The 12,682-nt window shown below is 46.9% G+C and overlaps 1 long non-coding RNA gene across 5 annotated transcripts in view; it reads right to left on the reverse strand.

Annotated features, from left to right (window-relative positions):
- Positions 1-354: 354 nt before the first annotated feature.
- The window catches only part of LOC108446783, a 47,598-nt gene continuing 35,270 nt past the window's right edge, over positions 355-12,682 (reverse strand). For 4 of the 5 annotated variants that reach the window (XR_001862085.1, XR_001862084.1, XR_001862083.1 and 1 more), the window contains 3 exons: positions 11,523-11,602; positions 11,229-11,378; positions 355-10,788 (listed from right to left, as the gene is read on the reverse strand). This is a non-coding gene — a long non-coding RNA (uncharacterized LOC108446783). The remainder of the gene's footprint in view (positions 10,789-11,228; positions 11,379-11,522; positions 11,603-12,682) is intronic. The other variant, XR_001862086.1, reaches the window with a different exon arrangement.

A 12,682-nucleotide genomic window follows, 5' to 3' on the forward strand; every position in this document is an offset into this window, starting at 1 on the left:
CAGTCCCAGAGAACAGCCCTTTCCTACCACCAGGCCATCCTGCCCTTGAGAAGGCTGGCAGAGCCCCTGACCAGCACACCCTCACGCTGATGTCAACAGAGGCTTCTCTTCCCAGAGCCCCTGACTACTGTGTTTCCATCCCCGCTCCTGGGCAGCTCTCCCAAATGAAGCTCTTCTGCACAGCGCCTGAAGTGAAGCTGTCGGTAACATCCTTTTTACAATGAACAAGTTCTCTATCTATACACCAACCTGCATGTTCAGAAAGGGGGCTGGGGAAACTGAGGGTAATCTGTGAGGCATCTTTCCCACCCAGAGCCTGGGGACACCTCGTCTACTGTAAAAATTCACAAACACTTCCGAGATAGCACTTCTTGTTTTTTTTTTCTCCAGACCACATTATAATTTTAATTATTATCAGGTAACATGTTAGGTAAACAGCTCATAAGTCTAGTTAAAGGACAGAGCTATTTGAGAAGCAGTTGATGCTATGTAAACCTTAAAAACAGAGACATAAAATTGGAGAGTAGAATAAAAAGATGGAAAATGAAACCAGCCTAAGCAGAGTTTTTTAATATTAAGCAAGGACTCAGATCTTTCCCTTGGCCAAGTCTAGAAATTTGCCAACCACTACTGGTTCCCACTTGTGTGGAAATGAGGAGCTGGGTTGTTTTTTTCCTAGACTGCAGAGCAAGCAACAACAGGAGTTGTGCTGGTCTAAGGTTCTGGTTTGCTGTGCCGTGTAAGAACAATGATGAGAAAGGCAGAAGGTGGGATCATTTTCCATCTGGCCTGTGCCATTTTCAGTCCAGGCACCCTCCAGGATCAGGTGCTGGGGCCCTCAGCTTATTCCATCAGAGCTCCCAGGTACTGCATCCCTGCACACAGACCTGTCTGCCCCAGCAGCTCTGAGAGCTGTAAATACTGGCAGCACTCAGGGATTGGAGACTTGGCAAATGTGACAGATGGCAGGAAAAGCTTTATAAGCTGAGCAGAGGCTGGGAGAAAGCTTGTGAACTCTGGTCACAGGTTACAGAACAGACAAATGCATGTCAAACGATGGACATCACTGGATTTCTATGTGTACTGAGGTCCAGAGATTGTCACTACAGATAAGGTATTTCCAGTACATTTTTTCTCTATGCAAGTTGTAAAACACATCCCAACTGGTTATGTGACAGGATCTGTTCTTTCAAGGACAGGGCTAAATCCATCATGACCACAACTTGCCAGCACTTCATATAACTTGATCCCATGTGAATCACACAGTGAGTGTGAGCTCCAAGAGCTGAGTCCATAAACAAAGCAGATCTTGGAGCAGGACGAGGAATGCAGAGGCGTGTGCTGGAAGGTGTGGCAGGTATGTGTGAGCTGTTAATGACCGTGCTGAAGAAATCCTGGTGATGCAGAGGTGAAAGAGTCCAAGAACTGGAGGAGTCCAGAACCCATGCTGTAGGATCAGCTGCAGGACTGATTTGCATCCATAGCAGCTGGTGCCGGTTCCTGGCATGGAAATGCTGTTCAGCAGCAGCACTTCTGAATCTCACACGCTAGCAGCAGGTATGGGCCTGCATTGGTATTATCTTAATTTTCAAAGACTTATCATGCTTTTCAGAGCCATCCTATCTTTCATTTGAGACGTCACTGGACAGGGCACTCCATGGCTACTACCACTCTCCCCTGAACCAGTCTCTGTGAAGGTGACCTCTTCCACTCACAAGTGAGGAAGGGCAGAAAAATTAGAGTTTAATGGATGGAACTCCGGATGGAACATGGATAAACCCAAGAAGTTTAATAGATGAAAAGTGGCAAAACCACTGACTAGCATTTGTAAAGCTGATATGCAAAAAGCTTAAGTTCTGCAACTTGAAAAGTATGGGGTCTGTCTAGTTATGAGACAAAACTGTGGCAGGATCTGACCCTGCCTGCTCAGCCCTGTGACTGAGGTTCTCTTTCTCCACGTTATGGGCTTCAGCTGTAGCACAGCAAAAGGACCTGCACCATTCTGACATGAACACTGCTCTGCCTGCCTGCACTGCCTCACTGCAAAGAGTGCCTCTGAATTATAGGTGGGCAACATTCACCAAAATTGATTCCCCTGGAAAGTTTGGTGCCATTCACCTTATTTGCTCCATGGGCTTTCTCAACCCCCTTGAGATCCCACACAACTGGGGAGGGCTGTAACACCCCTGGAACAAGGTACGCCTTGGTGGGGAAGTGACCTGTGGGCGTAAGTGATCTTTCCTAATACCTGGCAGTTGTCCCACCCAGGCTTAACCTGCATCTCCTTCAGCCAAAGGAAGGATGGGGATCAGGCTGGTAGATGAACAGCACGGTCCTGGCCCCGTGTCCAACCAGCACGCCATAACCAGGCATGCCACCAACAAACATTCCCAGGAATTCAAGGCAGGAGACATACCATGTCCGTCTCATCTTGATTTTTGATATTTTTCCACCCTAAACACTTGGCTAGGTGATTGTTGTTTGGCTTTAAAATTTTTTGTGTGATGACTGAAGATGTATACTACCAGGCAGGAGTTTTGTTTCCTTAAGAGCGGCAGCCTCAGCTCCTGGAAGCAGGCAGCTTCAGTGGCTGTACTGGACATCTACTGACCTCAGGCCTTATTCTTTCACCTGTCTTGTCACTGACCTGTGTCTGCTGGTGCTGAGGGATTGAATATATGGTGCCAACAGCCTTTGGGGAATGTATCTCCCCTGCAGTAGCCAGGGTCACTGTAAGTGCTTTCCCTGCCCTGCCCAGAGTGATGCGAAATGGGAATGTCAGGCGAAGCCTGTGCTTCAGCTGTGCTCGGTTCTGGGCCATGCAACGAGGACTCTTTATTGGAAACAGGAGGTATATGCCCAATGTTATCATTGCTATTACAAAACAAAGGGCTGCTCTGGTACAGTGATCTATGTTGATGAAAGCTAGGAAATGCCATCCTGTCCCTCTCTGTAGTACATCCTTCAGAAGATGTGCATGGGGGAATGCAAAGGAGGTTCTCATCACTGTGTATGTCAGTAATGAAGTTTCCTGGGAATAAGTTAGGAGTCTAGAAGCTCAAGGTGTTTGTCTTATGAGTTCTTGTGTACCCATGGGTTGGTCCTTGGAAAGCTGCTGTAACACACCAGGAGGAAAGCACTTAGTCATTCCTGAGAGGAGCTTTGCATATCCCAGCCCAAGAGGAGAATGGATATCATCACAACATTTTCTGCTGTATCCTGGCTTTTCTGAGCTGAACAGATCTGTGTCAGCTGAGGAAAGCAATGCTTTCCTTGCACGTGACCAGTGCTCATAACACCATAATTAAACATAAATTCTTTAAATAGGTGCACTAGAGGGTATTCTCTCAGTGAGAGCTTATACATCCTGTGCTACTTATTTCTTCCAGGTTGGCTCATATTTAAATCTGGTTGTTGCAAAAGAGCAAACCTACCCAGCCAGAATGATTATAGGAGGCAGTGAGAAATCAATTTAGGAAATATGAATTGCTTGAACCTCACAAAGTCCTAAATGGGGAAGATGGGGCTTAAAGATAATATTAAAAAATCTGTTCAGTAGTGGAAACAATCTAAGTTGTATGTCTCTTAAGTGGGTGTCTGACCACAAGACTTCCCATCTTCATCTAACTGAAGATGCTTGCTCATCATTCTTGTAAAATATGCTGCTCTCATCTCTTTTGTTCACATAGTAGAGAAACTCAGCTTTCTGATGTGGTAATGAAGCAAACCAAAAACTCGAACTATTCCAACGAAATCCTAAGCAAATTTAGTGTTGCAGCTGATGTTATAGAATAACAATTTCCTGGTGGGATATAGCATATACAGTGATTACAAAATCACCTGCCTTTGTGAAAAAGGAGTTTATACTGCCTGGTTTAAAACTGGCTACTTGGCCGGACCAAATATCTTTATCCACTACAGAGATCACAAAGATTTTTATCACAGGGGATTAAAAAATTTATTTAATCTGACAGTAAATTAAACTGAGATGAGTGATGCTGTAGCCATCTTGTTTCCTGCCGTGGCTCTTTGGGACATTGCTAGCCCTGGAGGGAAAATGCTGAACAGGGCTTCCAGCAGCTGCTGACTCAGCACAGCCCTGCACAGTGACCATCACTAGCACTGACTTCAATGTATTGCAGTAACAGGAGCTGGTTGTGAAGAAATGCGCAAGCCCTGAGCAAAGCCATGCACGAGGAGTGCTGAAAGCAGTCAGTGATCAAAACAGAACAAAAAGGAAAGAAATGTGACTGATTACCACAAATACTAAGAAATTTTTTCTAGCTGTTAAAAGAACCACCAGGTTAATACAGAAAGGCACAGAGTTTGTTTCTGACCCATTTCCATGTCATAAGATATTATAATTCTATGCTGTTAAGTTGTGCTGAAGCTAGATGTGGTTAATGGTGGGGTGAGGCAGCTGGGTGCTCACTGCAGGAGGAGGAGGAGGCCGGTGGAGCAGGGGCAGCTTGGGGCCCACCACCAGGCTTGGCCTTATCTCAGCCGTCACTGTGAACTCTTCAACCCCTATGCTGAAGGGCTGAACATGTTCAATAGCTTCACATTTGCTCTGTCACAGACTTTCTCTTTCAAAAATTCTGCTAAGGGCCACAGCCAAGCTGGAAGAACAGGTGCTCTCCACTCCCAGGAGGTTCCAGGCTGTGAGCAGGTGCCCTCTGTCCCCTGGGAGCTCTGGGCCGGCTGTGCCGGGCAGTGCTGGCACAGGTGGGGTTGGTGCTGGTGCAGGTGGGAGCAGCTGCTGGACTCAGCAGACACTGACTGTGTTTGCCCAAGGATTAAGCAAGGTAAGCCTCTAGGCTTGTCCATCCCCCATTCAGGGGACCCAGTCTCTTTACCTTTCTCTGTCCATAGGGTATTTAAAGGCCCTGGCCCCCCAAGAGGACACCTCGGGCTGGTGGAATGTGCTGTGGTCGCAAGGCCCCGAGCCATGCTCCCCGTGCTGAGCCCCATGCAATGCTGCTTTGGCAGGCATGGCTGCTGGTGTCTGGGGTCTGCTCAGCTTTTCTTTGAGGTATTTAAACTTAGCAAAGTGGCTTTTTTTTAGATCCATATGCATAGAGCAGGTGGTCACCTGTGACAATATGTTTATTCACAGATCCTAGCTGCTTTCAGGGACCAGCCTTCTCCAAACATAATTAGGGCTATTTAAGTAGTTGCTCACAATTACTTCTTGGTTCACACAAAACACTATGAATTCCCTCACTGAGCAAAAACTGCAGGCAGCATGAATGTGAAAAGCAACAAGGATCTTGCTGTTGAGTGCTTCAAATATTTCTACAATCCCATTGTAAATGGATGTTTACTTCTAAAGAGCTGCCCACCATGTCTACTCTGCCATTATGTCAGTTTTCAGACCAGTAGCTTTACCCGGCACTTTGACAGCTGTTCCCACCTGTCAGCCTCCCTTGCTCTGGCTCATAGTAATTAGGCTGGAGGTATATGCAGAAAAGCCTGATTTGGGGCTGGATGTGAACAGAAGCTCTTCAGCTTTTATCCTTTTGCCTGCCCTAAAAAATTTAATTTCTGGGATTCCAACAAGGCCATCACACTGAATGTGTCTGTGTGAGTGTTGGTGAGCAAAGCTTGGCCCCACACCCGGCCCCAGCAGGAGCTGAACTATCGGGTCATCTGGAACATGAGTCTCATTTTCAGCACTGCACAATTTTCTCCACAGTGATGTTATCTTTGCCATCGGCTACTGGCACGCAGCAGCTCACATATGCCATTAGCAGGTGGCAGAAGACATAAATGGAATTTTCTCTCAGAACATTTCTTCCATTCTTCCTCCCAGACTGATGAAGTGCAAGTTCAAGCTAAAGGCATGTAGTGACTACAGCCTGTTCCCAAACAGGGCCATGGAGAGTTAAAAGCAGGCTCCGGGAGAAACTCTCATCTTTCAGTCTCTCTCCCAGGGTTAGCTCCTCAGCACACCGCACTTAGAACATGGGGAGTGCATTTCTGTGTGGCTGCACTCTTGATACCCTCCTGGCAGCTCCTCAGGTCCTTTGGGATCAGCTGGCAACAGGCAGGGAGGCAGAGACATGGGCGCAGTCTCAGTGGGAAGCTGAGGCATCTGTCCATGGTCTCAGCAAGCTGCTGGCAGCTTGGCAGAGCTCTGGGCACTGGTGTAGACCAAGATGAACACAGACATTTAAGAATCAGGCAAACAAATTGCCAGAAGAGGCATGAATTCAGGAACACGACGTGCACATTGTGTGGCCTCCAAAAGGAGGAGGCAGAAGCCTGAGGAGCTCCGCATCATCCCATGTTTATGCTGCTGTGAGCTCGAGTTGACCTGCCTTCCAGCAGAGCCCCAGTCAGAGGAGCCTGGGAGCTGCTGTTGGAACCATGTACCTGAGTGCACTCCTGACTCACCATTCACTTTTGAATCTGGATGTCTTATATAGGAAAATAAACGGCTTTTTGAAAAATCTTATTCAGGGTTCTTCTTTTATTTTTGATATGAGCTTTTTTTTCTGTCTCCCTCAACTGCAGCAAATCCTGCTCAAAGTTGCTCCTGAACTTGATGGAAAAGAAACACATTAAAGACCATGGCTCAGGACCCCCTTGGTCTCCAGACCTGACACGAGCATTTATTTTTCATCTGTTTTGTTTTGTCCCCAAGGGACAATTTCATTCCAGGTTCATGAGCTTATACTGAAAAACAATAGAACATTTCCAAAGTCACAAAATTCTGTGGAATCACAAGTCTAATGCTTTGGATCCAAAGTTAAAACTTCGGGGATTTTTCCCCACAAAGATACTTAGATACTTGACCAAATGAAAAGTGCTTCAGCGCTACAACTGCCACATTGATGCTCTTGTCTGACCTGTCTCAGGGACCTTGTTTGTTTTGTCAGATAATGCAGATGGGGAAGGGAATTGTCACTTGCTTTTGTTCATGGAAGTCTTCAAGTTCCAAGGTATTGAAAATAATTTTCTTCCATACAAATGTAGTTTCTATTGCACAATATGCTCTCTCATCATATGTGGAAATCCCATTCCCTGGTTTCAAAAAGTCTTTGGGCTTTTGAATGCTGCTGCTTTCCCACAATGGGGAGTGGTCTCTGCCCCCACTTTGCCCCTCATTGCTGGGGGGATCAGAGCAGGGGGGCAGTGAAGAGAAGGGTGAACTATTGAAGCCAGACTGCTGTGTGCACCTGGGCACAGCCGCCACTGGAAAGGTGCACGGTAGAGGCACTTTTGTGCCAACCATAGAAATAATTTCCTTAGAAAAGTATTTTGCCTAAAGCCCACTAGAGATTGCAGCCCCAGATAACTCTCTTGCTTTGGTGCAGGGTCAGAGCTGAAACTCTGCAGAGGGGGCATGGCCAGCTCCCGGCGTGAGCACTGTGGCCACACAGGCATGGGATCTCCTGCACCAGACAACCCAGGGCAGAAAGAAAGAAAAGGCAGTAAGGAAAATGGGGGCTGTAGTAATTTTGCTGTACTGGGGGGAAAAAAAGAATTTGTCATCTGGCTAAGAAAGCAAATTCCGCTGGATCCTAAATTTCCTACCTATCGCCATGGAACAGCTTCTGTCGAGTGCTGTCAATACCTCAGAGCTCTCCCATGCTCCTTTAAAGTTCAAAGTCAAAAGGCTACTTTGAGGTGGCTGCATCTATTTGCCCTTTTCTTCCCCTGAAGCAAACAACCAGTAAAATTCCCTGGCGTATTGCTCTCCTTTCTGAAGTTTCTTTCCTCCATTTCCCTCTTCCATAAAATCAGACTGCTATTCACACATGGGTGAATCTAGAAAATCATTTAGAGTGGGAAGCACATGAACCAATTTGGTGAACATCAGGTAATTGTATTTTAGAGGCCTTTTGAAAGGTCAACTATTTCTGGCTAATTTTTCCAGCTACTTTCTTTGTGAACTGAAGCCCACTGGCACCAGGTGAAGAACAAGGTGGTTTTGTAAAAGTCTCCAACTCTCTGGCCCTGTGAACTGCCCACCCTAGATCACTGTGTGATTCCTTTCATGTTTTATTTCCAAGACACCCATCTCCACATGTCACCTGCTTGTGCCAGGTTTGTATCACTCACCTGTGTCCTGGGAACAGCTGAGGTTTTCAGACACACTGCTCATTAGATTCTACACTTTTCTAAAAAAAGGCTGACTTTTCAGTTGCATCAGGATATGAAAAGCAACCTGAAAATCATGAGACACACAAACAGACACACAGACAGACAGACCACTGGAGCGCTGGAACCTGCCCATCCATGGTTGGTCCCAATGCATTTCTCCTATGCCAAGAATTCCAGGTGGGCTCACGCTGCAGCTTTTCCTTCTCAGCATCACAAATTTGGGTATTACTTCTAACAAACCAATAAACCTTGCGATAATAAATAAGAAACTAAAATATTAATTTAAATGAACTGACAAGTGTTACAGCCACAAGATGGTCACATAATCCCAACTTCCATTCAAAACCAGACAAAGAACATCAAACAACATTAAAGAAACTTTATGTTCTTTAGTAATGCAATTTCAACTACAGAAGTAAATAAATTTGGTATATACTAAGAATGGAAGCACAGAGGGACTTCTCTAGATAAAATTTTTATTTTAGGAGAAATTTAAATTTCCTAAACTGGTCTTGTTTTCTGAAAAACAATCCAGAATGGAGAAGAGAACAATGACACTTAGGCTGTACATTAATTAAAGCAAAGGCTTTTTAAAACAGCAAACCTGGCAATCAAGGCCCTGATTTGTCCTCTTGGGAATGCAAGACCAGTCAATAACAGCGTGGCCAGCTCCCAATCCCAGATTCCTAACTGCTGCTCCAGACACTGCCCAGGTTCTGCCAAATTTGCCTGTGCAGGGCTTTGTTCCTGAGGCTGCATTCCTGGGTTCTGACAACAGCCACCACACAGCTCCATGGTCAGACATATGTTCAGGGAGGCATGTGAAGAGGCAGGACTAGCCTTTAGAAATTTAAAATAGAAATTTTAATTAAGGAAAACATAAGTGACATATCTATTTGAGAAAGTGATGGCCGTGCAATGCAAGTGCATCAGTGCCAGTCTCCAGAGCTGCACCCAGCAGTGCCTTTGCTGCAGGAGAGCGGGAGCCCAGCTCTGCCCCCAGTGCCAGCACCACCCGCTGAGAGCTCAGCACCCCTCCCTGCTGCACGCTGGGCCCCAGCTGGGCACAAGCCCCTGCAGACTCCATCCCTGTGGGGGCTCTGGGGGACACGGGATTGTCCCGCTCCTCCAGCAAGGTGGCACGGAAGCCTTGCACTGGTCCGCTGAGCTGCCTCGGAGGTCCATGGCCTATAGGGAGGAAAGCCTGGCCCCACACAGCCCCACTCCCTGCTTCAAGGTGCTGCTCCCAGCACTTTGCAGACCACAGAGGAATAGAAACAATAATGACACTTTCTGATCTGTTGCACCTTTCTGCATGGTTAAAGACCCACTGTCCGACATACTGCACTTGCCTCCCTTTCTGCCTGCTTTGATTACCTGATGCAAGTCAAGATCCACTCACTGCATTTATCTTGTGTTCTGTATTAAATACTTCACAACCTGCAAACAGATCTATTTTGAGTAAATATAAAATTCTATATTTAGAAAAAAAATACAGACCTAAACTATTCTAGTATTCTCAGACTACAAACCATTATGAACCATTTTTGTCCCCATTAATTGCAGTCTAAGACTATAAAACATTGGTTATGACAACATTTGCAGAACATGTACATAGCATTTCTAAATGACAGTGTCCTTTAAAGTCAGGTACATGTCATAACTTCTAGCTACTGTGTGTAGTTGTAAACTGTAGGAAATCACACAATTTGAAAAATGCTGCGAGTAAGACAATGTCTAGATCAGCACTGTCCAAGGTGCATAGTCTTGAGACACCAGATCTCAGGCCACATCCTTCCCTTCCAAAAAATACATTGATTTGGTACCTTCCTTGGCAGTTTGGGGTCAAAATGTAGACCAAGTTGGGAGAGGTCTGTGAGCATCTCTGCCAGGCTGCAGGGAGATGAGCCAGGGTGGTTCCATCAGGACAGGGGTCTGCATTCAGTAGGGATGGACCCTTCCTGCTCCCTCTTATGGGAATCTGATGGGAACTGGCACCATCTGGGACACACGTGTTTGCAGTATAGGTATGGGTATCTTTAATGAATTACATGTTGATTTCTCTGTCTGGGGCAGATGCCAGGAGTCCTCTCTAATATCAGCAACATTTAACTCATGATTTCAGCTGCTCCTCATGGAAAGGCACAAAAGAACAGGCTCCAGTGTGAGAGCAGCAGCAGACCCCCCGGAATGATGGCCGACCAGAGAACCTGGCTCAGAATAGAGAGAGCATCAATTAGGATTACAGAGAAGTAACAGGCTTAGTATAATATGACAGCTGTGCCAGAGAATTCCTAATCTTCTACCTGCAATCCCTACTGTCAGATCTCTACGTTATATTTTGGGTATCAACCAAATCATATTGGCTGCAGAATTCCCCCCACCATTTCTAGAAGTCACTGGAGAAGGGAAGAATTGCCTATACTTAGCCCACCAAGTCCCCATGTTAATCTTTGCTCCCTCTTTGCTTTAGTACTCTGCTGTCCATTTTCACCTTTCATTGTGTATCCCACAATGGGTCTAGATGCTGAAGAATGCAGCCCAGGCCATGCTTTCCCCAGAAGGATTAATGGCTGGGTCTGTGGTTTGTTTTCCATTTACTTCTTTCTTGCTTTCCCTGTGTGTGGGTTTCCTTATAATACAGGGTATAAAAAACACTCCAGCCAGAAGACGGCAGACCTGCAATGGAAAGGAAATGATAAATCCAATGGCAGAATGTAGAAAAGAAGGAAAGGGGCAACATTTGTAGTGCAGTTTTGCCTGAAACTTCAGTCACATCTGTGCTGGTTTGAGGTGATGAGGGTACATTTGAAAAAGAAAGCAACAGGTTTGTAGACGGCAGACCCAAATCACAGCAGTTACCAGATTCATACCTAGCAGCCCTCACTGCATGCCTCTGTCCTCTCTCCGCCAGGCTTGCTGCCGTGTGCAGAGACAGTTGGGACCATGGAGCCATCTCCCCTCCCAGGGAGCACAGGGGGTCTGTGGGGTTCCCCACCTTCCCCAGCACTGCTCTGGGACACTCCTCCAACAACACCTTGTGGGCAGGTTGGCACTGAGGATCTTGGGAGCTGCTGGCCATGCTGAGAGTCCCACAAAGAATGGTGTTTTCACACTACCTTCTCCCATTATCTCCTGTCTTCCCAGCTGCTGCTGGACACTCGCCGCAGAAAGGAAAGCCGGCAGAGCACGTGGAGGGAGATCACCAGGAGACTTGGGCCTGGACAACTGCGATCGGCCGCCTCCAAGCTCTTTCCTTGCAGAACATGCTGGGAACAAACCGCGTAGTGTCACATAACACAAATCAAAGTGATGTTCCCCACTGAGGAGGGATCCACTAACCATCAGTGATGCTTTGCTCAAAGCAGGAAAAGTATGAAGAAGAGCACAGGTGAGGAGAAGGGAAGAAATACCTTTGGAAAAAAGCTTCCAAGCCAGTAGGAATGTGAAATGCCCAAACTCAGCCCAAGTCAGTGCACAAGGAAACAGAACTCTGCAAATACAAGGAGAAAAGACTCAGCCACACCTCTGAGCAGTGGCAGAGCTGCCCTATCCCTGCCAGGAACAACTAGCAGTGCAGGCAGGTGACTTGTGTCCTCATCCCCCTCAACAGAGAGAATGAGGGGGAAAAAAAAGAGACCAAAGAAAGTCATGGAACTTTGCCGACAGTGAGGAGCTGCACTGGAGCAGGCTTAGGGCTACAGCACAGGGAATTTCTCTTGCCTTGCAAAAGTATTTGCAGGTCCCATTTTAAAGGGAGTGTTTTAAACTCCCATTGGACTTACAGGTTCTCAGGGCTCAGAGTGTGACAGCAACAAGTGGACAAAGTTCCTTGTTCATGGTGACTGAATTTGACCCTTTCCAAAACTCCCCTGGGCAAGGTCCACAGGTCACTTTGGGGGATGTGGGTCCTCCCTGCCTGGCTGTTCCCATAGAGAGATTTAGATCGACCTCTGCCATCTCTCTGCACATTCCTGGAGTCTCCCTCCCTGGAGTCCCTGAGGGGGCACACAAAGTGGGCAGGAGCACCAGGCACCAAGATGCTGTGTCCTCCTTGGCCACCCAGCCTTGGGCTCCCATCAGTGCACAGGTGCCTTGGTGTGACTCAGCTGATTCCTGCAGGGAACAGGTAGAGCAGCCCCAGTGCCAACTGGTACCAGACAAAACAAGGCAGTTTGGGGAGATAGGGACATGCAGGACCAAAAGGGATAGTACATGGAGGGTGGGGAGGGAAATTGTTTAGAGCTGGAGCTATTTTTGTAGAATCTGGCTGTTAAACACAGAACCATGGTGATTTTAAAATTCTGCTTATTGAATCAAGTCACTCTCCTGCCAATTGGATTCCTTCACCAGGCTGGACAATCTGACACCTCCACTTAAAAAAGAATCTGCCAACATGAGCAGCTTGGTGTTACAGGATATAGAACCATCCCTGAGCTGCACTCCCTGGGCAAGCCAGGCTCTGTGGCTGGGAATGGAGCTCTTTTATGGGAAACTTCTGCACAGTATGGGAAGAGCCTTTATGCCCTCCAGCACCACAAAACCTGAAGCCTCCGGCCTCTGGTCCATACCC

Source organism: Corvus brachyrhynchos, unplaced genomic scaffold (genome assembly GCF_000691975.1).
Source record: "Corvus brachyrhynchos isolate BGI_N302 unplaced genomic scaffold, ASM69197v1 scaffold544, whole genome shotgun sequence".
Classification (NCBI taxonomy): domain Eukaryota; kingdom Metazoa; phylum Chordata; class Aves; order Passeriformes; family Corvidae; genus Corvus; species Corvus brachyrhynchos.